This window comes from Homarus americanus, unplaced genomic scaffold, assembly GCF_018991925.1.
Source record: "Homarus americanus isolate GMGI-L3 unplaced genomic scaffold, GMGI_Hamer_2.0 scaffold25483, whole genome shotgun sequence".
NCBI classification, from domain to species: Eukaryota; Metazoa; Arthropoda; class Malacostraca; order Decapoda; family Nephropidae; genus Homarus; species Homarus americanus.
The window spans coordinates 1,978,588-2,006,271 of NW_024726235.1; the positions used below are offsets into that span (position 1 = coordinate 1,978,588).

Consider the following 27,684-nt stretch of genomic DNA (forward strand, 5'->3'; position numbering starts at 1 on the left):
TCGTTACAAGCTTGGTGTCCATTAAAAACAGAACACACACACCCACACACACACACACACACACACACACACACACGCACACACACACAATCTTCACAGCTAGAAATTATGCAGTTGTTGACAAAGTTAAAATAAGGTAACATTCACCGAGTTAAAATTATCATTGCACGAGGATAAAGTTATGTTAATCTCGTATAGTGTTAAAGAGTTATTATGCCATGAGGTTGAAATTCCCACTTACTGTGTTATATAGTATAGCGTCACTATACTTATTACAGCATTGTGTTAATACTGTACTCTAAAACGTCTGTAACACTTGGTAGTTCTGCAGCATCATCTTGTATGTGTATTGTAAGTATGAAGGCATAGGAGTGGCTGTACAGTATTTCATGTTTATTGGTAAGTCTCTCATCCTTCTGTCTCGTATTTCATTTTCTCCGGTTATCATTCTTGGTTTTTGCAATTGACCTCTGATTCGCCTCTTCCTCACTGTACTCTCTCCATACAACTGTTTCCCCAAAAGAACGTGACATCTGTGGATAATGTAAATGGTCGTGAATCGTGTCCACCATTATGAGCACTGTACAGTATGTGTTCTGTTTATGACATGTTTTGATTCTTCCCCTGACTCGACTATTTGATTCTAGTAGAAATAATAAATGTTTTTGATCAATAAATGCCCTGAATATAAGAAGGCTGATTATTCTCCCTAAATGTATGCAAACAGGCTGAAAATAGTGGCAAAGCAATGTGACGCCACACAATGCTGGCGTTACCAACTATATGAGAAAATTAGAAGCATTTTTGTAAATTCTGAAAAGGCGACTATAGACTTTGCTACAATTGAAACACATATGCTTTGGAGAATACTCGTGTTGTATCAAAAGGAAGAAACTCGCAAATAAAATACAAAATAAAAATATCGTAAGATTTTCATGCCAGCGGTGGTAAAGTTTTCTTTTCTTGCAACTTTTAGAAGACCCAATAGATATTCCAGAACGATGCACGATCCACCCTGCGCCACTACAAGTCTAAAATTTTCACGCGAGTACGACATGAAACATCCACCGCCTATGAAGTGCAAAAGGAGAACTTCGAAATATGACCAGCCCTTGTGCGTACTGTTTCTCCCCGTCTGGCAGTTCTTTTATAAATGAGTAAAATACAGTTCCTCACAGTTACAAATAAAGATCATATTACAGGCTCATCAATACTGTACTCTCTTACACAAGTAGATACTCACACAAACATCTTCACTAAAAAAACACACACACACACACACACGAATAAACATTTCTCTTTAAAACTCATGGCAATATCCATAAAGATCGTTTGTCAATGAAAGGGTAAATATTCAGTTGACTGAGTTTGATCAAAGTAACTTCAGACTTCACAGTTTTTCATTTGTGTATGTGGTGTGAACACAACGCAAGGTAAGTCTTATTCTAAATGTTAAACGCCGTTGTTATTATTGTCACTGCATTCGCAATTTGGTTCACCTGATGATAAGACACCTATGATACTTATTTTTACCAGAAGATTAACTATACTAACGTTACGTGGGGGTTGCGTTAGATTAGACAAGGTGAGGTGATGTTAGGTTAAGGTAGGTTAAGCAATGTTAGGCTAGGTTAGGTTAGAGTTAGGGTGGTTAATATACAAGTGAGGTAAGCTGTGGTGTCTAATCTTCAGGTGATCCTAGGGTGGCACACAAATAGCCTTACTACAACTGTTCTTGGTAAAGCGACTTATGCACCCACCTGCTGTATATTAGATACCCTGATGCATTCTCCTCGTGTGGTGTGACTAGAACTAGATTAAACAGGTACACTGGCGTCTCTATAAACTAACTCACTCAACATAGTCAGGAGTTAACTTCAAAATTACCAATACGTATCCCACGCCATCTGTATCTCACCAACCCCCATAGAATCCTAGGGCCCTGATGAGGGGAGGGGAGGACACTTCTGCCTGAGTGAATCACCCTCGGGACACATAAAACCCAATACTTAAGCCCCGGAACAATTTCAATGACGGTTTAAACTTTTAACAAGAGAGGATTATGAGACTGCTGTGGATTAGGTCTACCTTAGCTGTGGTCGAATGGAGGGTCTATCTTAGCTATGGATGGTTCTGAGAGAGTCATACATAGATCTGTAGGAAAATCTCCTGTTGGTCTGGTTTCGATCACTATGCACACAAGTAGTTCTTAATTGAGATAGACTTAGGTTTTAAGGAAGTGAGTGGTGCCTTGGCTGTGGTTTGTGTATATATATATATATATATATATATATATATATATATATATATATATATATATATATATATATATATATATATATATATATATATATATATATATATATATACTATACGAATTCCCGGTTATTACATTATTGCCGTATTGCCACCTTAAGTTCGTACTCTCTTAATGTCCCTGTCTCAACACGCTCCGATTTTATTGCAGGTAATACTGTTGATTGTAAGCGTTAACTTTTGTGTATTGATATTTCCATTTCCTCACCCCAGGACTCTGACGTGTAAGACTTTCACGTAAGTAAGTTTGTGTGGGGCCATTGTTCAAGGGGGAAACATTTAATTACACTTACTTTCACATCACCTCACACCGAGTATAGAGTCGCTCTGGGCCAACTTTCTCGGGCACCGTTTAAATGAGTCAAAGAGCTGCATCAGAAAAAGCACCCAACTCCATGATCGAGTTTCCTTTTTGGCGGAGCTAAATTTCCAATCACTGGTTTAAATTGATTTGCTTATACAGTTGAATTGACTCATTTCAAGACCTTAATAAATGCTTGAGGTCGGTTTCACAAAGGTTCCTCGGGTGAATACTGGTCATAAGCTGAAGAAGATGTTGTGAATGTGTTAAATCTAGTTGACTCAAGACCAGGGAAAACACAAACATTCAACATCCCCAAACAACATCAATATTTACTCTACCTTACTTAAAATCTTTCACCTAAGGTAGAGAATTGTTCCCTAAAGATCTTCTACCTTAAATTTGAATAGGTAAACATATCTAGTTCAGATAAATCACTTAATTTACTTTTAATACGAGTTTACATCTTATATATTTCATTTAAGTCAATCAATTGCTTTCACACATGTTTACTTACGAGAAATATTCGTCACGAGGAAGTTTATTAATCCTGTACCTCCAACTACACTTTAAGGTCGACCATTGAACATGAACTGAGGGACCCTGGTGACTTTTTTTAAATTATTATTATAAGGGCCCGCACCATAAACCTGTTTCCACATTCACAAGATTTTTTTTTATTTTACTGTTACCTAACTTAACCAAACCAAATTGCCGGACTTTATCAAATAAACCTATCATATCCAGGGTTTAAGGTGTGCTTGTTATTGTTTTAGAAAGGTGTGTGTGTGTGTGTGTGTGTGTGTGTGTGTTTTATACGTACCTATTTTGTTTACGTCTAGGACACACACATACACACACACACACACACACACACACACACACACACACTCCAGGTTGTAGATTCCACGAAGCTCCTCGGCGTCACCATAGACAACAAACTAAATTGGAAACCACATGTCAGTGAAGTTGTCAAATCCTCCAGTTTCCGTCTCCACCTGCTCAGCCGACTCAAGTCCCTCGGAGTTCCTGCACACGAGCTCCTCAGTGTATACACAACATTCATACTTCCCAAGCTCACCTATGCCTCCCCCACCTGGTCTTCCTCCCTAAATGCCACACAACGTAAACACCTAGAAAAAGTGCAAAAGAGGGCATGCAAGATTATTCTCTCCCCTTCCTACTCCACATATCAAGAAGCGCTCAACACACTGACCCTTTCGACTCTCACTGACCATCACCACGACCTCATCTGCAAATTTGGTAAGAAGCTTTTACACCATCCCCGACACCGGCTCCTACTACCACCTGAGATCCCCTGTCCGAGAATTGCTGTTCGACACCACAACCGCATCCAGCCCATACGTGCACGAACTGATCGCTATAAGAACAGCCCAGTCCCAACCGTTGTAAAAATTATCAATAACATGTAATAAATCAGTGTATTCACTCCCAGTAAACACTGCTCCTTACACTGTCACTATGTTGAAATGAACTGTAGTTTGAGCTGATCCCCATCTAAGTTATTATATGTCTTATTTGTGTCACTTATGTTACTTGTATATTATTTGTAATTCGTAACCCATTCCCCAAATATGTAACTGTATATTTTCAGCCTTCTGGCTGCCAAGCTCTTTCAATAAACCGTTAATTATTATTATTATTATTATTATTATTACACACACACACACCACTGACATCACTTTGTAGAAAATATATCATTCTAAACCATTTTATTACTAAACATTCACATAATTCATCTTAAGTACATTCAATATCCACTTTATTTAACACTTAATAGTCACTTAAACATTAATAGTTACTCTCAACACACAGCTCATGTAAAAAAGAAGATTCCGAATTTTTTTCTCTCCCTTAAGTCCCTTATGAGTACGTATGACCTGAACCTTTGGAGTACAATGACTTAACCCCTTGAGTGTGATGATCTAATCTTTTTGAGTACGATTGACTTAACCTCTGGCGTACAATGATTCGATTTTTGAGTGTGATGAGCTAATCTTTTTGAGTACGATTGACTTATACCTCTAGAGTACAATTACCCAATCCTACAAGGTAAAGCCATTGAGTACGAATTAATCGTTTGAGACTATGAGTACGAGTAATGTAACTCCTTGAAAAAAAACGATGATCGAACCCCCTGAGTGAGATGACTTCACACCTTGAGTATGATGACTTAACCTTTGTATTCATCATCATCATCATCATCATCATCATCATCATCATCATCATCATCATCATCATCATCATCATCATCACACTCGTAGGAAGAAAATGAGATCATTGTGTTCAAAGGGCTATAGTACGTCTTGTTCAACGAGTTCAATACGTTGTTAATATTGTGTGTCGATGAACAGTGAAGTCTCCTTGCATCTTGTCATCACTGTGTTGTTGTTGTTGTTGTCTACCTGTCTTCGCCGTTAACTGAAGTACCATTGTGCGCCTGAAACAACAAGAACACGAGTCAGTACAGTACTAATAAAATCTTACTACTACTACTACTACTACTACTACTACTACTAATAATAATAATAATAATAACCAAGGAGTCACATTTCACTCCACATAAACTAACACACCCTGGCCATTAACTCTTAAAAGGTTTTGGGTAATCACTTATGTAAAAATATGGAGCTTGTATATACACGTTTTCATTTCAGTATTAATATTGCGACTAATAATTAATTAATGTTTTTGAATATAAAATTTTTTCATCACGCTTGAAAAAAAAAAAGGAGCGATTTCAGTCAGGTTAGAAAAGGCGGGCAATGTGTAATGGAGGAGTTGGCTACATAACAAAAAAAAATGTTCACTAAAAAAAATTGCATCTGGCGTCTACAAGTTTCTTAGTTAATAGTGAGGGAAAAACAATCAAACTCCTATGTGGGAAATTAATAATAGAACGTATGTGGGAAATATCAATCAAATCATTAATTTTTTTTTCTTGAGGTCGAGGAAGATTAACCAACAAAAATTCACGATCAAACAGAAACAACGAAGGGAACTATTGTGAAGTTAGAGGCAGGTAATAATGATCAAATAGTGTTTGTGATGCGAGAGAAGATGAAGAGAGTTTTGTTTTCTCCTTAATGGTGGTGATTTATTATTGGTCTCATTCAATGCTAATTAATATTCCATACCGGATATATAATTAAGTGTGTTTGGGAATGCTAATTAAGTAATCTAAGAAGTTCTAGACCAAACATTTTTCACTTCCAGTTACTTTCCCCAAAATGTATAAATAAACTAAATAAAAATAAAACAAATAATGATGATAATGGTTTAAGAGTTAAAGTTATTTTAAACAGAAGTGAAATAAATTGTCTCAGTGGGCTTTGCTGAAGGAGAGGGGAGGGAGGGAGGGAGGGGGAGGAGCTTAAGCATACCGTCACTCAGGGTAACTCAAACAATAAAGACTCGTGTACACTTAACGTTCACTTGATGTAAACAAACACTCATTAGACTGACACCAAACACTCATGGTAATTGGGTCCCTCTATCTAGGTCGTAGTTCCAGCGTTAATGACAAGTCAGTTATTGGTGAAGGTGGGAACACAAGGCGACAGTATAAAGATTTCTCATAATTTATCGACGATGATTTTTCTCCAGGTTAAATACTTGTCATTATCAAAATTGAAACCTATGATTGGTAATGATTAGAAAAAAAATAATTATGATTTGCCCTTTAAATATAAAAGTTAACACCTGCTAACACCTGGGTCGATGCTAATTAACACGTCAAACAGGTGAGCTAACTTTAAAACCATAGAAATATTGTAAAATACACTCTCACGTTGTTACTAGTGTCGTAGAGTGAATAAAGAGAGAGTGAAACCTATACTGTATGCCATAAATAATACAGAGCTATAACATTCCGGCGGCCACCACATCCATCCCCCGGACAACATCTCAATCTCGTGTGTAACTAAGGCATAGAGATGCAGGTCTCAACTCAGAGGTAAACAAGAGTTCACATGATTCAGGCCAGAGACGAGGGTTTGAGGATAAAACTCGTGCCGTCTGTCGTGGGGGGCCGGCCCTTAGTCTATATGCAAAGGAGATCTCGGCACACTGTGGCCTCTGTGTGTGTGTGTGTGACTTGGACGAGTGGGAGAGGGAGGCTGTGGAGGGTAGGAGAAGGATTATGGAGGTCAAGGGAAGGATTGGGGAGGGGTAAGGGGGTGATTGTGGAAGGTTAAGGGAGGGATTGTGGAGGGGTAAAGGGGTGATTGTGGAGGAATAAGAGACGGATTGTGGAAGGTAAGGGAGGGAACTGTGTGTTAACTGATTGCCCCTGAACACTGACGACCTTAATAATATTGATTTAACGGGAGAAGTTACTACACATCCTGAGCCAATGCGGAAATATACACTAGCCTTATCTCCACACCTCACACGCCAGACAACAGATAAAGACAGATATCATTGAGGACCATTGAAAGTCAAGTGAGTGTTGGAAATCTACAAGAAAATCTAACAGTGACTGAAGCCGGGTTGTGACATTGCTTTTGGACCTTTTGACCATGAAAACTGAACAGGTGTAGGGGTTGTCATGGTAACCCTATTGTTTAGTTAATTTCGTTGTTGTGTTGTGCTGCCGACTTACACAGGTAAATAGTTTCATAGTGTATTGGGCCCGCTGTTGTTTGTTTGTTTTATAAATGACATGCCTGACGTTGTACACGCCTCCATACAAATGTTTGCCGATGACGCCAAGTTATTTCGGGAAATCAAGAACCAAGCGGACTGTGAAGAGATGCAAAAGGACCTCTGTAGGCTCCAAGAATGGTTGAAGAAATGGCTGCTGAGATTCAATGTCACAAAGTGTAAGAGGATGCACCTGGGGCGTACAAACGGTAAGGAGGCGTATCATATGTCCCAACGGGATGAAGAAACTGCACTATATTTGAGACTGAATGTGAGAAGGACCTAGGCGTGTATGTTGACAACGAGCTGAACTTCTCGGGCCTTTGCGAGAAGAAGGTAAATCAGGAAAATAAATTATTGGGTCTTATAAGAAGGTCGTTCAGATATCTAGACGGCCCGTCCCTCGTAACGATCTTCAAGATTGAAGTGCTTCCCCATCTGGAGTACTGTCACCCCGTCTGGTCCCCGAGATATGCTCGGGACTGTCAGTTGGTTGAAAATGTTCAAAGGAGGGCCACCAGACTGGTACCTGCACTTCGGCACCTCAACTTCCCTGAGAGATTGGAGCGCCTGAACTTGCCTAGCTTATACTACAGACGGGTAAAGGTGACCTAATTGAGGTGTATAAGCATCTCAAGGGGCACTACTCAGTTGAGTGTCCTTACTTGGAGCTGGCGGACGCTCGCACCACAAGGGGTCACAGCTCAAGATTGAAGAAACAGCAAGTCCAGAAAACTGTGAGGGCAAACTTTTTCGGAGTGAGAGTTGTGAACTCTTGTAACAATCTCCCAGAAAGTGTTGTGACAGCACCGAGTGTGAGCTCTTTCAAGACAAGACTTGACCAACACTGGAGCAGGTTCAGGCACATTCAGGAGCCGGTGCATGCCCAGTACTTGCCAACAGTGAGTAACAGAGACGTGACCGATCGCCCAAGCGGCTAACGAGCCGATCAGTGGTGAAGAGGATAAATAAATAAATAAATAAATAAATAAACAACCCTTTCACTGCCATTTTTATCATTGTATTCTGGCTACTGAGAGACGATCAGAATCAGCTTAGGGAATCCTCTGGCAGCCAAAGGGTCACGAGGGTGCTGACTAACCTGCTCATGTGTATTGGCCACAAATTTGCAGTAGTGGTAAACAGTTGCTAATTGTCTCAAATATTGTTTTAGCTGCGAAATAACCGCGCCGGGAAACTGTGGCCCTGAATACCACACACCCGCCCCTTATGCTCTCTCGTGCTCCCCGAGTGTGTTTTACCCCTAACTTCCCCCCACATAAAACCACGAGAGAAATAAACCTAATTACGGGGATAAATGGATCGAATTTCTATTAGGATCTGAATTTTACGGGGCAAGAGATCCCATCCCGGCGGTAGGGGGCGAGGCTGTGTGTTGTTTTCCTGGCTCGGGGATAAACTGAGCTATATATAGATCGTTAATGGTGAATATCACATTAAGTATTGTATTAAACGAGGAATGAGCGACTCTCACTTGAAGGAGGGGTGTTGGAGGGAGGGGTGGAGGAGGGAGAGGTGTTGGAGGGAGGGGTGGAGGAGGGAGAGGTGTTGGAGGGAGGGGTGGAGGAGGGAGGGGTGGAGGAGGAGAAGTATTGGAGGACGGGTGAAGGAGGAGGTGTTGGAGGAGAAGTATTGAGGGACGGGGAAGGAGGGAGGGATGTTGGAGGGAGAAGTGTTGGAGGAGGTGGAGGAGGGAGAAGTATTGGAGGACGGGAAGGAGGGAGGTTGGAGGGAGAAGTGTTGGAGGAGGGGTGGAGGAGGGAGAAGTATTGGAGGGACGGGTGAAGGAGGGAGGGGTGTTGGAGGGAGAAGTGTTGGAGGAGGGGTGGAGGAGGGAGAAGTATTGGAGGGACGGGTGAAGGAGGGAGGGGTGTTGGAGGGAGAAGTGTTGGAGGGAGGGCCGTTGGAGGCAGGTTACACTAAATCCCTCTTGATTATCGGTTCGTAATATTGTATGCCCCTCACTACGAATATAGAAGCATATTAACTTATATCTGTCTGTCTTGCTACCCTTTTGTCTGTTAGTCCGTCAGTCCGTCTATCCGTCCGTCCTATTCAAGTTTGTCATCAGGATTACTTTACTTTATCCTCTTCACCATTTGATGGCCTGTTAGCCGCTTGGACAGTCGGTCACATACATCTCTGTTAAGCACTGTTGGCAAGTACTGCGCATGCACTGGTTCTAGAATGTACCTGAACCTGCTCCAATGTTAGTCAGGTCTGGTCTTGAATGACTCACACTCGGTCCCGTCACAACACTTTCCGGCAGATTTTTCCAAGAGCTGACAACCCTCACTCTACGAAAATTTGGCCCTGACAATTTTCTGAACTTGAGGCTTCTTCAGCCTTAAGGGGTGACCCCTGGTGGAGCGGGCGTCCACCAGTTCCAGGTATGGTGGTGATTGTAGATTTCTGTTAAGTCACCCCTTACCCGTCTAGAGTTAAAGCTGGACAACTACAGACGTTCCTATCTCTCGCCAGTTGATCAGTGAGGTTATGTAACCTTCGATTATGTATTTCGATTTTCAGAAATTTCATGGTATTTTACAAGATGGTTAAGTTATTGTATTCAAGGAGGCTAAATCATCGTATTCAAGGGGCTAAGTCGTCGTACTGAAGAGGCTAAATCATCGTAGTCATGGGGCTAAGTCATCGTACTCAAGGGGTTAAGTCATCGTACTCAAGGGGCTAAATCATCGTACTGAAGAGGCTAAGTCATCGTACTCAAGGGATTAAAATACAGTATTTCCACGTACCAAGAGATTAAGATCAAGACATACACAAACACACGTACGTACAAGCACACGTTCACACAAACGTACACACACCTACACGCGCCACAAACACGTACATGAGTTTATATTCAGCACAGTTGTTTAATTCAAATTCATGTAATCATTATTGTCTGAACGTCCAGAGTTAATACTGTGGTAGAGGGTGGTGTGGTAGGGGTGGTGTGGTAGGGGTGGTGTGGCAGGGGGCGGTGTGGCGAAGGGGTGGTGTGGCAGGGGGCGGTGTGGCAGGGGGTGGTTTGGCAAGGGGAGGTGTAGCAGGGGGTGGTTTGGCAGGGGGTGGTGTGATAGGAGGTGGTGTGGCAGGGGGTGGTGTGGCAGTGGGGTAATGCGGTATGGGGTAGTGGTGGTGTGGTAGGGGGTAAAACAGTAAGTGACATGACTTGGGTTAGGTTAGGTTAGGTTAACAAGTTATCTTAGTATCGTATATTAAGTGAGTCATTCTGATGAGTTCCTACGTCACTGTGCATCTCCCAGCATTCACTCTCTGACTCTGATGAAAATACTCGTAGGCTGACCATAAACCCTTGTCGCACTTCAGTTAATCTTCATAAAATAGATACGCCACGACACGTCAATTACCGCGAAACGTTTTATTACCCCAACGACAGAAACTTAGGGCAGGAGAGACATTACTACCGCTATAACAAAGTGGTGTGGTGATTCCTCATTGACCGCCGCCAGCTGCTTTATGACCTATACTCTGTCTGAAGTTTCTGACGAAGGGGAGGGATTAAGAGCGCTCCCATGGATTAAGAGCGCTCCCATGGATTAAGAGCACTCCCGTGACGTAAAACCCCATCAAGACACACACACACACACACACACACACACACACACACACACACACACACACACACACACACACACACGGAAAAAAATATACGTGTTGTCAAAATGACACAGTAAATTACCTTTAGTTACAGCTTAATGGGAAGTCATAGGTTATGCTACAGCATAAAGGTCAACACCAGAGGACAATTACTTCTCTAGGTGACACTCAGAGCTTTCAAGTCGAATATTAATAACAATTTGTGTCAAAAACATGAGAGGTACTCAGTATGAGATGGTCTTAACCCCTGAGTACGATGACAACCGCTTGAGTACGATGACATAACCCCTTGAGTACAATAACTTAACTGCTGGAGTACGATGACATAACCGCTTGAGTCCGATGATTTAACCGCTTGAGTACGATGATCTATTCCCCAAGTATTCAAGGGGTTATCATCGTACTTAAGGGGTTGATAATTACAGGTGTCCATAAGTGTTTGAAGATAACAATACACAGACAACACCCAACACAGACAACACCCAACACAGACAACACTCAACACAGACAACACCCAACACAGACAACACCCAACACAGACAACACCCAACACAGACAACACCCAACACAGACAACACCCAACACAGACAACACTCAACACAGACAACACCCAACACAGACAACACCCAACACAGACAACACTCAACACAGACAACACCCAACACAGACAACACTCAACACAGACGACTCCAGCAACACACCAAAGTAAGAAGTGTTGGATATAACTAGCCACGCAGTCTCCGCTACACAAACCTCAAGGAAATACAATATGTCATTCGATTGTCTGATCCTGAGAGGTGGGGGAGGGTGGGGAAGTGGAGGGGAGAGGGTGGGGGAGGTGTGGGAGGGTGGAGGGAGAGGGATAGACTTTGCTGTATCTCAAAAAGTTGTCTCCTCCAGTAAAAAGATATTGGCATTCGAGGATCCTGGTGGAGCTGGGTGGAGTGCCGGTGCCTCTCTCTCTCTCTCTCTCTCAATTTTTTTCAATTTCCCTCTCTCTCAATCTCCCTCTCTCCCCCCTCCTCTCTTTCTCAATCTTTCTCACTATACCAGATGAATCAAGAGCCCCAAATTCCACCCAGAAAAGTTCACGCACACACACACACACACACACACACACACACACACACACACGTATCCTCCCCCTCCACCTGTATTTACGCTTTCATCAGGACGTTTCTCTTGTTCACGTTTATCATCATGACCCTTTTGTTCTCTCAGCTTCTCAGTGTGTTTGGTTGACAAGAGACAATGACAAAAAGAGCCGGTCAGAGTTATACCCGGCCGTCATCATCATCATCATCATCATCATCATCATCATCATCAGATAAATTAAATCTCCTAGTTTTCTTAACGTCTCCTATGCTTGATAATGTCTGCTATTCCTTTTATGGTCTCCTATGCCTGGTCACGTCTCCTATTCCTCGTCACATCTATTCCTATTCATGTCTGCTATACCTCCTCTCTCTATCCCCAACATGGAATAGGAGGGGGGGGGAGGGGGGATGAAAACAAACCAAAACAACAATAATAAACAACATTCCCCTACCCTACATTTCCCCACTACTGGTAAACAAACAAACAAACACACGGGTTAATGGATTCGGATAAAATAGTCGGTCAAATATTTGTATTCAGTGAAGGACAAAATAAAAAAACAACAACGAAAAAAAAGGAACAGATTAGGACTATATTTCAGCTGGGTGGGGGGTGGAGAAAAAAGGGGGAAGGGGTGAGGTTAGGAAGGGAAGAAAGGGGGGGAGGGTAAAGGGGGGAGAGGTGGGGGTAGGAATGAAGGAAAGGGGAAGGTAAAGAGGTGGGGAGAAGAGAGTATAATATATAGACTACCTATGTTAAATAATGGCGGAATTCATGTATCACTTTATAATTAAAAGCTCCCCTCCCCCCTCACCCCTCCCCCAGCCCCCGGTCTCCTCCCCACCCTCCGAAAAAATAGTAAATTTATTTCGTACTTAAAGTTGCTCTGGTGAAGTGAATGTTGGTGTTTGACAAGAGCAGTGTGTGAGCGAGTGAGCGAGTGAGTGGGGGAGTGAGTGAGTGGGAGAGTGAGTGAGTGGGGGAGTGAATAAGTGAGTGAGTGAGTGAGTGGGTGAGTGAGTGAGTGAATGAGTCTGCATGGAAATATGATTATATAAGTAATTTTCTGACCACAACCACCACCACCACCACCATCACAACAACCACCACCACAACACCAGTATAATGACATCTCTATAACTGAACAACTAAAACCATATCTCGCCCTCACATCAACAACAACAACTAACAACAACAACAACAACAAGAACGACAACTCAATAACAACATCCTTCTTCTTCTTCCTCTTGCTCCTCTTCCTCCTTCTCGTCCCTCTTCCTCCTTCTCGTCACTTTGTTGTTGTTGTGGTGGTGGTGGTGACGGTGAGGGCAAAAGTTACCCCCAAAAAACTTCTCCGCCACACAAGTTATTCCCTACCTAAACCCCCTGAGAGCGCCTGGTTCCTCCCGGATGTACATTATATATACATTACATTCAAGATAATTTTATTTCCCCGATGTCTTTTATCTCCCCTAGTGCCAAGGACATAGCAGTATTATGGATGGATACTCATATATCGTTTCATATTCATTAAATGTTGATTCGTGTCGTATATAAAAAAGAAAAGAAAAAACATGATTCCCCGCATATGTCAGTCTCAATCTGATTTTGACCTGGGTGATACATTTATGGCGGGAATATGAGACATGATGTGACATTTAAGTGTTTTATAATGACGTCGGTAATGCCAGCCGCCAGCCAGCCACTTTACACAGCCACTGCTAGCTGGAGGATGTAACAGTTCAAGGCTTGTTGGCGTCGTTATGGATACAGTATGTTACACAACTTAGCCCAAGGAGCAGGAAAACAAATCCAGCTCTCACAACCCCTATAGTTACTGTACACAACCCCTATACAAGTGTTGCATACAAGTGGGGTTTAAGTATACTCTAGTGTGGAGGAGACTTTATATATTATATTCTATGGTAAATGCAAACACTAAAGTTCTGCCAAAACATTTTACGCTTTAACAATTATATAAGACTTTAGGCTAAGTTGAGGATTCTAGACGAGGCTGCCCTAAGTCTCGTTTTCTATGAACTATTATATATCACCGTTTTTCTTGTAATAAAAAATAAAAATAAAAATAGAAATACGACACGACGCTGAACAAAACATATACTAAATTAATATAAAAAACAATGTTAAAGTGAAAGTTAACAATATCAGTAAAACAAACAGACACGGGTTATGATAAATAAGTTAATTAAATAAGATAAAATTTCCACCCGACTGTTCATCACACCTGGACTACTACTACCACACAACAATCCCATCCGTACACCATCCCATTCAAACCTAAACCTTAAAAAAAAGTTGTTTGCGTAATAACTAGCAGAAGAACTCGGGGGTGGGTGGGGGGTGGGGAAGTAAAAGAACAGTAAAGAAGAAAGACCATTAAGGAAAAAAGAAGAAAGATCAAGAAGAAAGGAAGATAAAAAAGGACAAAAGAACACATCAGCTCCGGCCTAAATGCCTAAAAAGCGAAGATGACAATAGAGTAAAAAAAAAAGAAAAAAAAATCTGACTGTCATTCCTGGATTTGCCTTCATTATCAGTTAAGGTCAGAGAGAGATAGAGGCATTAATTAACCTGCTTCTCCACCTAGCGAATCTCTACACGACCATTAACGTAAGGGTTGAGGGATGTGTCTCTCTGTTTGAGCCATTTCACGACACGTCTTCATCTACAACTCTAATCCGGAAGGTGAGGGAGTTTAGGGAGGGTGAGGGAGTTTAGGGAGGGTGAGGGAGCTTAGGGAGGGTGAGGGAGCTTAGGGAGGGGTGGGAGGGTTGGGAGGTGAGGGAGCTTAGGAGGTGAGGGAGTTTAGGGAGGGTGGGGAGTTTAGGGAGGGGAGGGAGTTTAGGGAGGTGAGGGGAGCTAGGAGGTGGGAGGGAAGGAGGGTGGGGAGTTTAGGAGGGTGAGGGAGCGTAGGGGAGGGTGAGGGTTTAGGGTGGAGTAAGAGGTTTGGGAGGTGAGGGTAGGGTTTAGGGAGGTGGAGGGAGTTAGGGAGGTGAGGGAGTTTAGGAGAGGAGCTTTAGGGATGGTAAGAATTTAGGAGGGGTGAGGGAGTTTAGGAGGGTTGAGGGCTTTAAGGAGGGTGGGGTTTAGGAGGGTGTGAGGGAGCTTAGGGAGGGTGAGGGAGTTTAGGGAGGGTAAGGAGTTTAGGGATGATAAGGGAATTTAGGGAGGGTGAGGGAGTTTGGTGGTGGTGGTGGTGTGGGACGGGTGAAGGTGAACAGCAGATACTTGGTCCAGGACAGAAGGTAGATGACTACATACAGTTCAAACACGTATAGTCTAAAAAATAATAATTATATACAGTTTGGCACCGTGATCACCGTTTATCAGCAAGTTCTTAGGAGACAAAGACACACGTGAAATGTGTGTGTGTGTGTGTGTGTGTGTGTGTGTGTGTGTGTGTGTGTGTGTGTGTGTGTGTGTGTGTGTGTGTGTGTGTGTGTGTGTGTGTGTGTGTGTGTGTGTGTGTGTGTGTGTGTGTGTGTGTGAGTGTGTGGGAGTGTGTGTGTGTGTGTGTGTGGAGGTCCGTTATAAGGAAATGTTAACTCGATCCAGTTTGTATAGCACAGTGAGCTACTTGAAACAACTGAGGGCAATATGTTGTTCAAGAACGAGTGGACGTGGATGGTTGTGTCAACATGTGAACAAAACAATAATGAGCTGTAAAGTGACTACCATCTAGTATTAGGTGTCTCTCTCTCTCTCTCACACACACACACACACACACACACACACACACGATACAAATTCCTCCCGAACTTCTTAGTAATAAAGAACTGAGGCAGAAATTCCTCCGACGTTTGGCAATATCCGACATCCACTTGTTCGAGTCATACATGCGATCGGATTTACGGTCTAGTAATTCTTGCTTCATTCGTTATAATCTATACCTGAGTGAGATTATAAAACACGATAACATAATTAATCTGAGTTAGTAGTTTTTTAATATCTTCGTTTCCGCTAGACTTGTATATCTCCTCGGGTCTAAAATTTTTGCCAGAAAGTGATACGAATATATATTTTTTCCTTAGTTATGTTCTCTGTCAAACTTCCTGGTGTCTCATCTCTTCAAAGCTTCCCTCATCCCCTCGCAACTCTTTCTCCCGTTGCCTGATAAAGCTTCCCCACTCGCTCAGACTACAGAAATCCCTCCTCCAATCCTTAAAGCACCCTTCGTTTCCCAAGCTCATCCTCCTTTCCCTCTCCTTCAAGCACCCCTCATCCCTAGCACCCCTTCCTCCTTACAGCACCCCTCAGCCTCTAGCACCTGCTCTTCCTCCTTCAAGCACCCCTCATCCCTAGCACCCCCTCCTTCTTACAGCACCCCTCATCCCTAGCACCTCCTCTTCCTCCTTCAAGCACCCCTCATCCCTAGCACCCCCTCCTCCTTACAGCACCCCTCAGCCTCTAGCACCTCCTCTTCCTCCTTCAAGCACCCCTCAGCCCCAAGCACTTCCTACCTCCTTCCCAGTAATCCTTTGTATTTTATTGCTGTCTTTCTTCACTGCCTCGAATTCTTCAAAAGGATCAACTCAAGTTAAAGAGAACAGTTTACGACCATAACTCAGCCACAGAGGACGACCCGCCATGAAACAAAAGACGGCTGATGAACTCGGCGCCTCACAACACCAAGCGTAAGACAAATGACGATCGCTTTTACTGTACTTAAATCTTGTCATAAAGGTAACTTGTTTTAGAGGATTCGTTGAGAATTATGTCAACTTCGAATATAAGATGAGGTCATTTTTCCGATATTGGTTTATTAATAACGTGGGGATATGTTACCTAAGCCTGACCTAACCTAAACCAGATCTGACCTAACCTAACCTAACCTAAACCTGACCTGATCTAAACCTTACTTACGAGCGAATGAACCTTGATACAAAAATTAACACATCCAATTCCTCCATGAGACATACAGTATTAAGATTACTTTATAAAATGATCAATAAAATATGCAAATTCAAGTGTCTGTCCTTGAAGTCAACCTCCAGTCATCGTCGTTGTCGTCTCAATGATCGTGAACAATTTTACGCCTCTATAACAAATTCGATCAAATTGGCTCCGCGCCTATTTCCCCCTGGCGTATTGTGCGGAGGAGGCAAGAACGTGCGTGGTGTCATAACCTATAAGGCGGAAGATCTCCCGTGAGGAGGCCGGGAGATGATCCTTAATATCATGCATTGCTGTCACCACCAGGGACCCGCCCACATAGTTATGCATGACGTGTTATAGGAGGGAAGGGAGAAGAAGAAAGGAGGAGGGGAGAAGATGAGAGGTGAGGGAAGAAGGGGAGGGAAGAGAGGGAAGGGAAGAAGGGCCGAAAGGAGAGATGATGAGAGAGGAGGGAAGAAGAGAATAGGAGAGAAGAGGATAGAGAGAAATGGAAGAGAGAAAGAAAGAATGAAAAAGGAGGCACAGTCCTGAAAGAAGTTCACAGTAAACAGGGCGACCATTGGCAAAGAAAACCAGGAGATAGTCACTGAACACCTCGACCACTACACTAAAGTTCTCAGGACTAGTGAGAGTAATTCCCACATCTAATGTTTACAAGGAAATTGGCACGAAGAAAAAGGATTAATAGAATGAAAGTTAAATATTCTACCTAATAAAGTGACCCTGGTTGACTTATACTCACCACTGGCCAATTTATTTCCCTATAGGACAAAATTGCTCTCTCAGTCACGTCAGGTTCAGGAGATTTACTTTAGGCTGTGTACAATTATTCCCAGGCTTCACATACTCACACCGTCAACAGGGAGAGCACACGCCAGGGATAGAGTGAGCGCTGCCAAGGTTAACACCGTGACGGGTCTTGATGCTAAATGAGGCATAGTCTCTTTTTCGAGTTAACTTTCTCACTAAATTTATTTCAGCTATAAGTCAGTGTGTAAAAAAAAATACATATATATTATAATAATATCTAGTTAACTTCTGGATGTTACCGGGAGAGACAGTTCGGTGAGTGAGTGTGTCGTATTTTGTAAACAACACCTCATGAAACTATGCCTTTGATTAATTCATACACTATGCATCATTTGGCTGAACACATCAAAACGCTCTGACTGTGACAAAGGAATATAGCGTGTGTCTGTAATGTTGTTTTTTTTGTGTGAGGTTGACATTCTCGATGTTGAAGAAGAGGCAACTGGATGATGATGGTAAGTTGGAGAAGTGGCACATGGATGGATTTGAGAGTTAAGCAGCCCTTTTTACACCCAGCAACTCCGTCTTCCCTACACCCCTGTCCTTTCCTTATGTGCCCTCAGCAACACCCTCTCCTCTTCCCACGTGCCCTCAGCAACACCCTCTCCCCTCCTCATGTGCCCTCAGCAACACCCTCTCCTCTCCTCATGTGCCCTCAGCAACACCCTCTCCTCTCCTCATGTGCCCTCAGCAACACCCTCTCCTCCTCCTCACGTTCCCTCAGCAACACCTTCTCCCCTCCTCACGTTCCCTCAGCAACACCCTCTCCCCTCCTCACGTTCCCTCAGCAACACCCTCTCCCCTCCTCACGTGCCCTCAGCAACACCTTCTCCCCTTTATGCTAGTAAGTAATGTCCCTTCCCACCCAGTTCCCTTAGGCTGTAGTGACAGGCAAGAGTGATGTATAGTTCACGTGTTCCGCCGCTATACAGAACAAAGCCACACTATCCGTTATCTCGTGTTATAATAAAAAATAAAAAAACATACACAAACACTTATCATGACGCGCAAGCAAACACCCATTAAATTCTAGTGCTTTCGTGATGTTTTGAAAAAGAATCGTAATCCTGAAGTGTGAGAATGTGTTTATTGAATGTGTAGAATGTGTAATGGTGCATCAGGGGGACATTACAGAGGGGCGTTCACTCTTATAAGGCCATCTGGGATATAGTGATTCAGCGTTTATTTATCTTTAGAAGGAAGAGTTACGAGCCCCGCCCATAACATCATTACAGGGGATTTAATTCCTCTATTACCCAACATCTTACTGCATTAGGAGGAGATCTGATACCACCACGGTGAAAGAATGAGAGGTTGGATGAGAGGTAGAGAGGACGAGAGGTTGGGTGAGGGGGAGAGAGAACGAGAGGTTGGATGAGGGGGAGAGAGAACGAGAGGTTGGGTGAGAGGTAGAGAGAACGAGAGGTTGGGTGAGGGGGAGAGAGAACGAGAGGTTGGATGAGGGGGAGAGAGAACGAGAGGCTGGGTGAGGGGGAGAGAGAACGAGAGGTTGGGTGAGGGGTAGAGGAGAACGAGAGGTTGGGTGGAGGGGGGAGAGAGAACGAGAGGTTGGATGAGGGGTAGAGAGAACGAGAGGTTGGGTGAGGGGAGAGAGAACGAGGTTGGGTGAGGGGGGAGAGAGAACGAGGTTGGATGAGGAGGGAGAGAGAACGAGAGGCTGGGTGAGGGGGAGAGAGAACGAGAGGTTGGATGAGGGGTAGAGAGAACGAGAGGTTGGGTGAGGGGAGAGAGAACGAGAGGTTGGATGAGGGGTAGAGAGAACGAGAGGTTGGGGTGAGGGGAGAGAACGAGAGGTTGGGTGAGGGGTAGAGAGAACGAGAGGTTGGATGAGGGGGAGAGAGAACGAGAGGTTGGGTGAGGGGAAGAGAGGACGAGAGGTTGGGTGAGAGGTAGAGAGAACGAGAGGTTAGGGGTGAGGGGAGAGAGAACGAGAGGTTGGATGAGGGGAGAGAACGAGAGGTTGGGTGAGGGGAAGAGAGAACGAGAGGTTGGGTGAGGGGTAGAGAGAACGAGAGGTTGGGTGAGGGGTAGAGAGAACGAGAGGTTGGGTGAGAGGTAGAGAGAACGAGAGGTTAGGTGGGAGGGGTAGAGAGAACGAGGAGGTTGGGTGAGGGGTAGAGAACAGAGAGGTTAGGTAGAGGGGTAGAGAGAACGAGAGGTTGGGTGAGGGGTAGAGAGAACGAGAGGTTGGGTGAGAGGTAGAGAGAACGAGAGGTTGGGTGAGGGGTAGAGAGAACGAGAGGTTGGGTGAGGGGTAGAGAGAACGAGAGGTTGGGTGAGGGGTAGAGAGAACGAGAGGTTGGGTGAGAGGTAGAGAGAACGAGAGGTTGGATGAGGGGAGAGAGGACGAGAGATTGAGTGGAGGGTATGAGGAGGATGTCAGCCTCTGGGTTATTCACTATATTCTCTCTTAAAATATTTTGATGTGAGGTAAAATATCTTCTATACAGCCTGATTTACTTAACCTAACCTATTTAGTGATCCAACGTGTACCCAAGCAAGCGGTGCACAGTGGCCAGGAGGAGGAGGATGAGGAGTCCTTTAAGGATGTGAAAATAAAAATATCTTTCATCTTATGGTTATAGAATCATCTCCCGGCATCCTTACAAGAGGTCTTCCTCCTTACAGGTTATGGCGCCACGTACGTTCTGGCGTCCACCGCACAATACACCAGAAGGAAATAAGTGCGGAGCTAATTTAATCCAGTTTGTTACTGAGGCGTAAAGTTATTCACGATCACTGAGACGACGGTGATGACAGGAGGTTGACACTTGGAGTTCAATATTTCATTTATTATTTCATTGTGATCTTAATGTCTCTCGGGCGCCGTGAATATGTTTATTGTTCGCCTCATAAACACAGTGAGGGCGCTTTCGTATATGTTAATGTGAATATCTGTCTCATGCATATATTTTTATGGACCATTTGAGCTCTTGACTTACAAACCGACGGTACTGTAGCCGCTGCCTTCACCTCCTGTCACTCGTCTGTGTCTCTCGCTTTCATGTGACTGAGTTATGGTAAAACACACACACACACACACACACACACACAGAGCTGTCACCAGATATAACAACACACACACACACACACACAGAGCTGTCACCAGATATAACAGCACACACACACACACACACAGAGCTGTCACCAGATATAACAACACACACACACACACACACAGAGCTGTCACCAGATATAACAACACACACACACACACACACAGAGCTGTCACCAGATATAACAGCACACACACACAAGAGGGCTGGCATCGGGAAGACAATCACTGTATGATGGGGATATTGCCTATTCAATATAGTTTTCACTTAAGCCCTGTCAATTTATATTACCGCAGGGAGGGCCGAGTGGTGTTCCTGAGAGAGAGAGAGAGAGAGAGAGACAGACAGAGAGAGAGAGAGAGAGAGAGAATCAATATGAACCAAGAAGCGAAACAGAAACCTGAATATACTGTACATAACATTATCCAGCCAGTGAGTTGTCACTTAGGCATTATATTTTAACCACAATAAAAACCGAGGAATTACTGATCATTCTTGCTCTTCTAAATGCATACCACCTGCGTATTTCATCCTTTTATCATAACAAAATAATCCTCTCACACATTCATATTTTCTTTTACATGGGGTACTTATGTAAATGAGCATATATCTGGGTTGGTATTCCAGTCGGGTGTTATGTGTGAGCTTTAGTAGTCACCAGGAGAGGCGTCGACAGTCTTGGAGGAATCACGATCTACATAATCTGCAAGACTCTACATATTCAGTAAGTGACGTCACCCACTTACATGTATGCACTTGATAATATCTATATTATGTACAATTCACGCCTCTTATAAGCCATACAGTCTGGCGGGGTCGATACAAAAAGACAGACAGACAGACAGACAGACAGAATGTAACACCAAGAACTTTATAATCTTCCTTTCTTTATTTTTTCTTGTTTATTTTATCTCTTATCTTATTCTTATCATTTTCTAATTCCCCCTTGTCGATATGTAATAATATTCTCGTTTACTTTCAGCACCGTTTATTCTTATTATTAACCGATTATTTCTTGATCTTTTCCTGCATATTCCTTTGTCCAATTTCATTCACATTTTCCTTTACATATTTATTCAGTTAGTTTTATCTTCCCCCTTCCTATCTAGTTCTTGTTATTTACTCCTTTATTCTTTCACTTATATTTCTCGGTCCATTTTTAATCGTTACTTCGTCATCCATCTCCCCGGTGCTAAAACTTCCATGGCGAGGCTGTATAATAAATAACGTTGCAGGTACTGAAAAAAAAAGTTGATGACGTACATGCAGGGGGTACGGGGGTGATGGGGTGGATGGGGGGGTGCAGGGAGAGACATGACAAGGAATGGGAGAGGAGGTGAGCGAAAGGAGGGAAGGGAGGGAGGGAAGCAGGCAGGGAGGAAGGGAGGGAGAGGAGAAGTAGATTAGAAGAGGTGAGTGGGACGAAGGAAGGAAGAGAGGGAGGGAGAGTAGAAAGGGGATTGGGAGAAGAGTGGGTGAGAGGGGATGAAGAACGGATTGAAAGAAGACTGGGAGAGGAGTGAAAAAAAAAAGATTGAAAAAAATAGATAGAAATTTAGAGTGTTATGAAAAGGTGAATAATGGAAAAGGAATGGAGAGACCCATGGATATCTTCACCCTGGCAGCCAACAGAAACGTAACAAGTTCGACGTAATACTCCACAGGTGAAGGAAGACAACAACATACCACAGGGAAATAACTCAATATCTAAACAAAGAAGATATACCAAAGGCGTGACCTACTTAACACAACACTGGACAACACGACATTTATAATTAATTTGTGTAGAAGCAGGTAAGTCGTTGCTAAGGCGAGCATCACGACCAAGTGCACCGGTGTCTGTGTGTTTGATGTTGACACGTAGATGTGGCTCGTAAATATGACAAGATTACATTCGTGGGATGTGGCAACAGAGAGAGAGAGACAGTGGATGTGGCAACAACTCGAATATATTAAACCTTTGAAATCAGTCATGGACGAGTAAACCTTAACTTGCAATATCATTATAACATTAACCCACGGATATGTTAATAACGAGACCATAGATGTGGCAACAGTGAGGACATATAATTCAGATATGGCAAACAACGATACCTTCACAGACTTGGCAACACCTCGAGTACCCCTGTGACGTCAACTTGACTATAAAAAAAGACAATATAATGTTATGATGTTGACCCCGGGTTCTGAGACACACGCCTCAGAGTCGTAATAAGTGCTTAGAGAGAGAGAGAGAGAGAGAGAGAGAGAGAGAGAGAGAGAGAGATTATCTTCACGCTGTTGGCCACATCTAAGTGAGCCTCGCAGCTTATGAAAGATGGCGAGAGAGGCGTAAACCTTTATACAATGAGTTGAGGAAGGAAGATGGATGGAAGAGGTGGAAACTGAGAGGAGGAAGTCAAAGTTGATGGGTGGAGGAGAATGACAATAACAAACAAAAACAAGATAAAGAAGATAAATAAGAATGAATAATAATAATAATAAGGCGATGAAGAAGAAGAAGAAGAAGAAGAAGAAGAAGAAGAAGAAGAAGAAGAAGAAGAAGAAGAAGAAGAAGAAGAAGGAGAAGAAGAAGAAGAAGAAGAAGAAGAAGAAGAAGAAGAAGGAGGAGAAGAAGAAGAAGGAGAAGAAGAATCAACTGACAGATACACACTCAGACCTCAGATAACTTAACAACGAGTCTATTTCTACACCGCTTAACATCAAAAGAATATTACACGAATTACTTTGACTCATTAAACTTTCTAGCGGCTAGCAATTAATTTATTCAAGTGTAAATAACAATATTTTTTAGGTTTGGAACTTGAGAATTACAATACACGGGTATAATTTATTCTTATTTATTCTTGTAAAAATCTGAGTGGTATTTTTTCCTCCTTCAATTGACGTCATCGCAGACTTGGTAAATTTCTTCGATTTTTTTTAGCGTCAGTTTAAACCTTCAGCTAAATAGGTTTTAGGATTTTAGCTTTTACAGGACAGTTTTTCCAGTAGTATTAGTTTAAATTTATAACTTATACTATCACACAAATCGGGTTTAATTTTGTTTTAGGTGACAGTTTTAAGTAATGCCCAGTGGATTAAACCAGCCACTATTGTATGTTATATATTTAAAGTGGGGGTTTATATTTCTTCAATTACATTCTGAAAATTTCATACGAGATTCAGGATTTTGTTGTAAAAATATTATTCCATCATATCTGAAACTTGTCTGTGTGGGAGGTGGGGGTCAAATGACGTAAATTTCTTTCATAAACAACAAAATCATCCAAAGAATAAAAGAAAATAGATAAAATATACAAAAAGGGGAGAAAAATGAAGGAAAGATAAGAAAAAAAATGTGAGGATCTAGGAATACATGAGAGAGAGAGAGAGAGAGAGAGAGAGAGAGAGAGAGAGAGAGAGAGGTGGAGGTACACAAGGCCTCCTCCTCCTCCTCACCTGAGTGTGTATCCTACCTGTGTAATGGTTATTGGACCAGGTAGGGAATAGGTGGGTATATAACCTTAAGATCCCTGGGATAACACACACACGTATATACCCTTCTCTCCCCAACTACATATTTATCTCCCCACCACATACACTTTTCTCCCCCAGTAAACATAATCCTTCTCCCCACTACATGGCACTACATCTCCTTCTCTCCCTTCCTCCACACACTTATCTCCCAATCACACTTACCCCTTCTCTCCCCCAACGCACATATTTCTCCCCATCTCCTCCACACACACACACACTCTCCCCACAACATAAACCCTCTCCCCGCCATACGTCCCTCTCCCCGCCATACGTCCCTCTCCCCGCCATACGTTCCTCTCCCATTCTCCCCAGACTAATAAACTTTCTCATCCTGAACCCAAATTATTTCCCCAACAAAATTCACCATTAAGGCGCAACGAACCAATAGAGTTAACGAAGGGAATTATTTTTTTTTTGCGTATTTCGCGATCAATGAACCACGGCGAATAAAACCGGTTGATAGAGGGGTTGTGTCTTGTTACAACGGAGAGGGAAGGCATTTAGTGAAGAGGGTAGGAGGCGAGAGGATCCTGACCAAGTGGGAGACGGTGATATAAATGCTATTGAGTTGTGTTATAAGGGACGACATCTTTGATATGTTATTATTTTAGTTTAAAGTGAAACAGAAAGAAGAAAGAGTACTAGTGACGTGAGTATAAAGTGATGTGTTAAGTAAATACCGTTCGTAACAGTGTGTGTGTAAAATGTTTTCACGGCACATAAAAGTTTACACACACACACACAATATATACTGTACATATATGTGTGTGTGTGTGCGTATAATATATATATATATATATATATATATATATATATATATATATATATATATATATATATATATATATATATATATATATATATATATGTGTGTGTGTGTGTGTGTGTGTATTTTGTCGCTCTTTTCATTTATTTTCGCAGAGTGGGCGTGAGGGTGGGGAGGGGGGGGTGGGGGCAGGTTATAAAACACACTGACCTCTCCCCAACTTCTCTCCACAAGCCGGACCAACACACGTACTGCCATCTTTGCCCCCACCCCCCAGCCCCCTGACAGTGAGCTGAACACGAATGAAAAGTGCCGCTGCCAGGGACAGGAGTGTTGTTAAGTAGAGTCAATAAACCAACACGGATTCTCAAACTGAAAATATGGTAAATAAAAATGTGTCGACGCGGGGAGGGTTATTGCGTCCAGGAGTGTGTTCACGATGTGCTTCTGTTGGACTGTCACCTACGGCAGGATTTGTGTTCATTCCCTCCGTCAGTGTTATGTTGGCAGGTACAATAGGATCTCCATCCCATCAGTCACTATTGTTTTGACAAATAGAGCCGCAGGATTCCCAGACCTCTCCCTCGCATCTTGGCAAAATATATTTTTTCCTTGAGACGTGAACTCCCGGACAGTGAGAGTTAACGCTCTTTGAGTAAAGTTTAGCAACATAACTCTCTTCTGAAGTAACTTGTCAACAAACGTTTGTATTTCAAAGCTATCATTTACGTTCATCTTTTTATTATTGAAAACAAAATAAAACCAATGAAATAAAGTCCAATTGAAAACATTTGTTGGTAAACTTTGAGCTATAAGCCTGTGGCAGTCTCCCATCAGTGTGTGTGTGTGTGTGTGTTTTTAAGGTGTTGTAGCGGGGAAGACTTTAAGGCGTCTTAAAGTTGCGTTGCTACAAGTTGTTCCGTCAGGCGAGGCTCCCCCCAGGGGACCACCTGAACTTTAGGCACCCCAGGGGACCACCTGAACTTTAGGCACCCCAGGGGACCACCTGAACTTTAGGCACCCCAGGGGACCACCTGAACTTTAGGCACCCCAGGGGACCACCTGAACTTTAGGCACCCCAGGGGCCACCTGAACCACCCCAGGGGGACCACCTGACTTTAGGCACCCCAGGGGACCACCTGAACTTAGGCACCCCAGGGACCACCTGAACTTTGCACCCCAGGGGACCACCACCCCAGGGACCACCTGAACTTTAGGCACCCAGGGGACCACCCTGAACTTTAGGCACCCCAGGGGACCACCTGAACTTTAGGCACCCCAGGGACCACCTGAACTTTAGGCACCCCAGGGACCACCTGAACTTTAGGCACCCCAGGGATCACCTGAACTTTAGGCACCCCAGGGATCACCTGAACTTTAGGCACCCCAGGGATCACCTGAACTTTAGGCACCCCAGGGATCACCTGAACTTTAGGCACCCCAGGGATCACCTGAATTTTAGACACCCCAGGGATCACATGAACTTTAGGCACCCCAGGGACCACCTGAACTTTAGGCACCCCAGGGACCACCTGAACTTTACGCACCCCAGGGATCACCTGAACTTTAGGCACCCAGGGGACCACCTGAACTTTAGGCACCCCCAGGGACCACCCTGGACACACACAGGCACCCAGGACCACCTGAACTAGGCACCCCAGGGATCACCCTGAACTTTAGGCACCCCAGGGGACCACCTGAACTTTAGGCCCCCAGGGGACCACCTGAACTTTAGGCACCCCAGGGGACCACTGAACTAGGCACCCCAGGGGACCACCTGAACTAGGCACCCCAGGGGACCACCTGAACCCCCAGGCACCCCAGGGGACCACCTGAACTTTAAGGCACCCCAGGGGGACCACCCTGAGCTTTAGGCACCCCAGGGGACCACCTGAACTTTAGGCACCCCAGGGGACCACCTGAACTTTAGGCACCCCAGGGGACCACCTGAACTTTAGGCACTTGAGGCCACTGGAGCTTTAGGCACCCCAGGGGACCACACAGACTTTGGCACCCCAGGGACCCACCTGAACTAGGCACCCCCAGGGGACCACCCCTGAACTTTAGGCACCCCCAAGGGGACCACCTGAACTTTAGAGCACCCCAGGGGACCACCTGAACTAGGCACCCCAGGGGACCACCTGAACTGGGCACCCCAGGGGACCACCTGAACTTTAGGCACCCAGAGGACCACCTGAACTAGGCACCCCAGGGACCACCTGGTTTAAACACCAGGGACCACATTTAACTTGAGACCACCTGACTTAAACACCGGGGACACCTGAACTGGGCAGGGGACCACTGAACTTGGCACCCCGAGGGACCACCTGAACTTTAAACCTGAGGGACACTTTAGACACCCCAGGGACCACTGAACTTTTGAGGCCACTGAACTTGACTGAGACACTGAACTTTAGGGACTTGGGGACCACCTGACTTTGCTTTGAGGACCACTGAGACTTTAGACTTTTGGGGACCACCTGAACTTTAGGCTTCCCAGGACACCTGAACTTTAGGCACCCCGGGGACACTTTTACCCAGGACCGCCTGAACACTAGGCACCAGAGGGG

The 27,684-nt window shown here is 43.8% G+C and overlaps 1 protein-coding gene across 1 annotated transcript in view; it reads right to left on the reverse strand.

The window, feature by feature from the left end:
• Positions 1-4,241: 4,241 nt before the first annotated feature.
• LOC121865420 (neuropeptide Y receptor type 6-like) overlaps positions 4,242-27,684 on the reverse strand; it is a 100,095-nt gene continuing 76,652 nt past the window's right edge. Inside the window, exon 5 of the mRNA XM_042364802.1 lies at positions 4,242-5,078. The gene's annotated coding sequence lies outside the window, so the exon portion shown is untranslated. The remainder of the gene's footprint in view (positions 5,079-27,684) is intronic.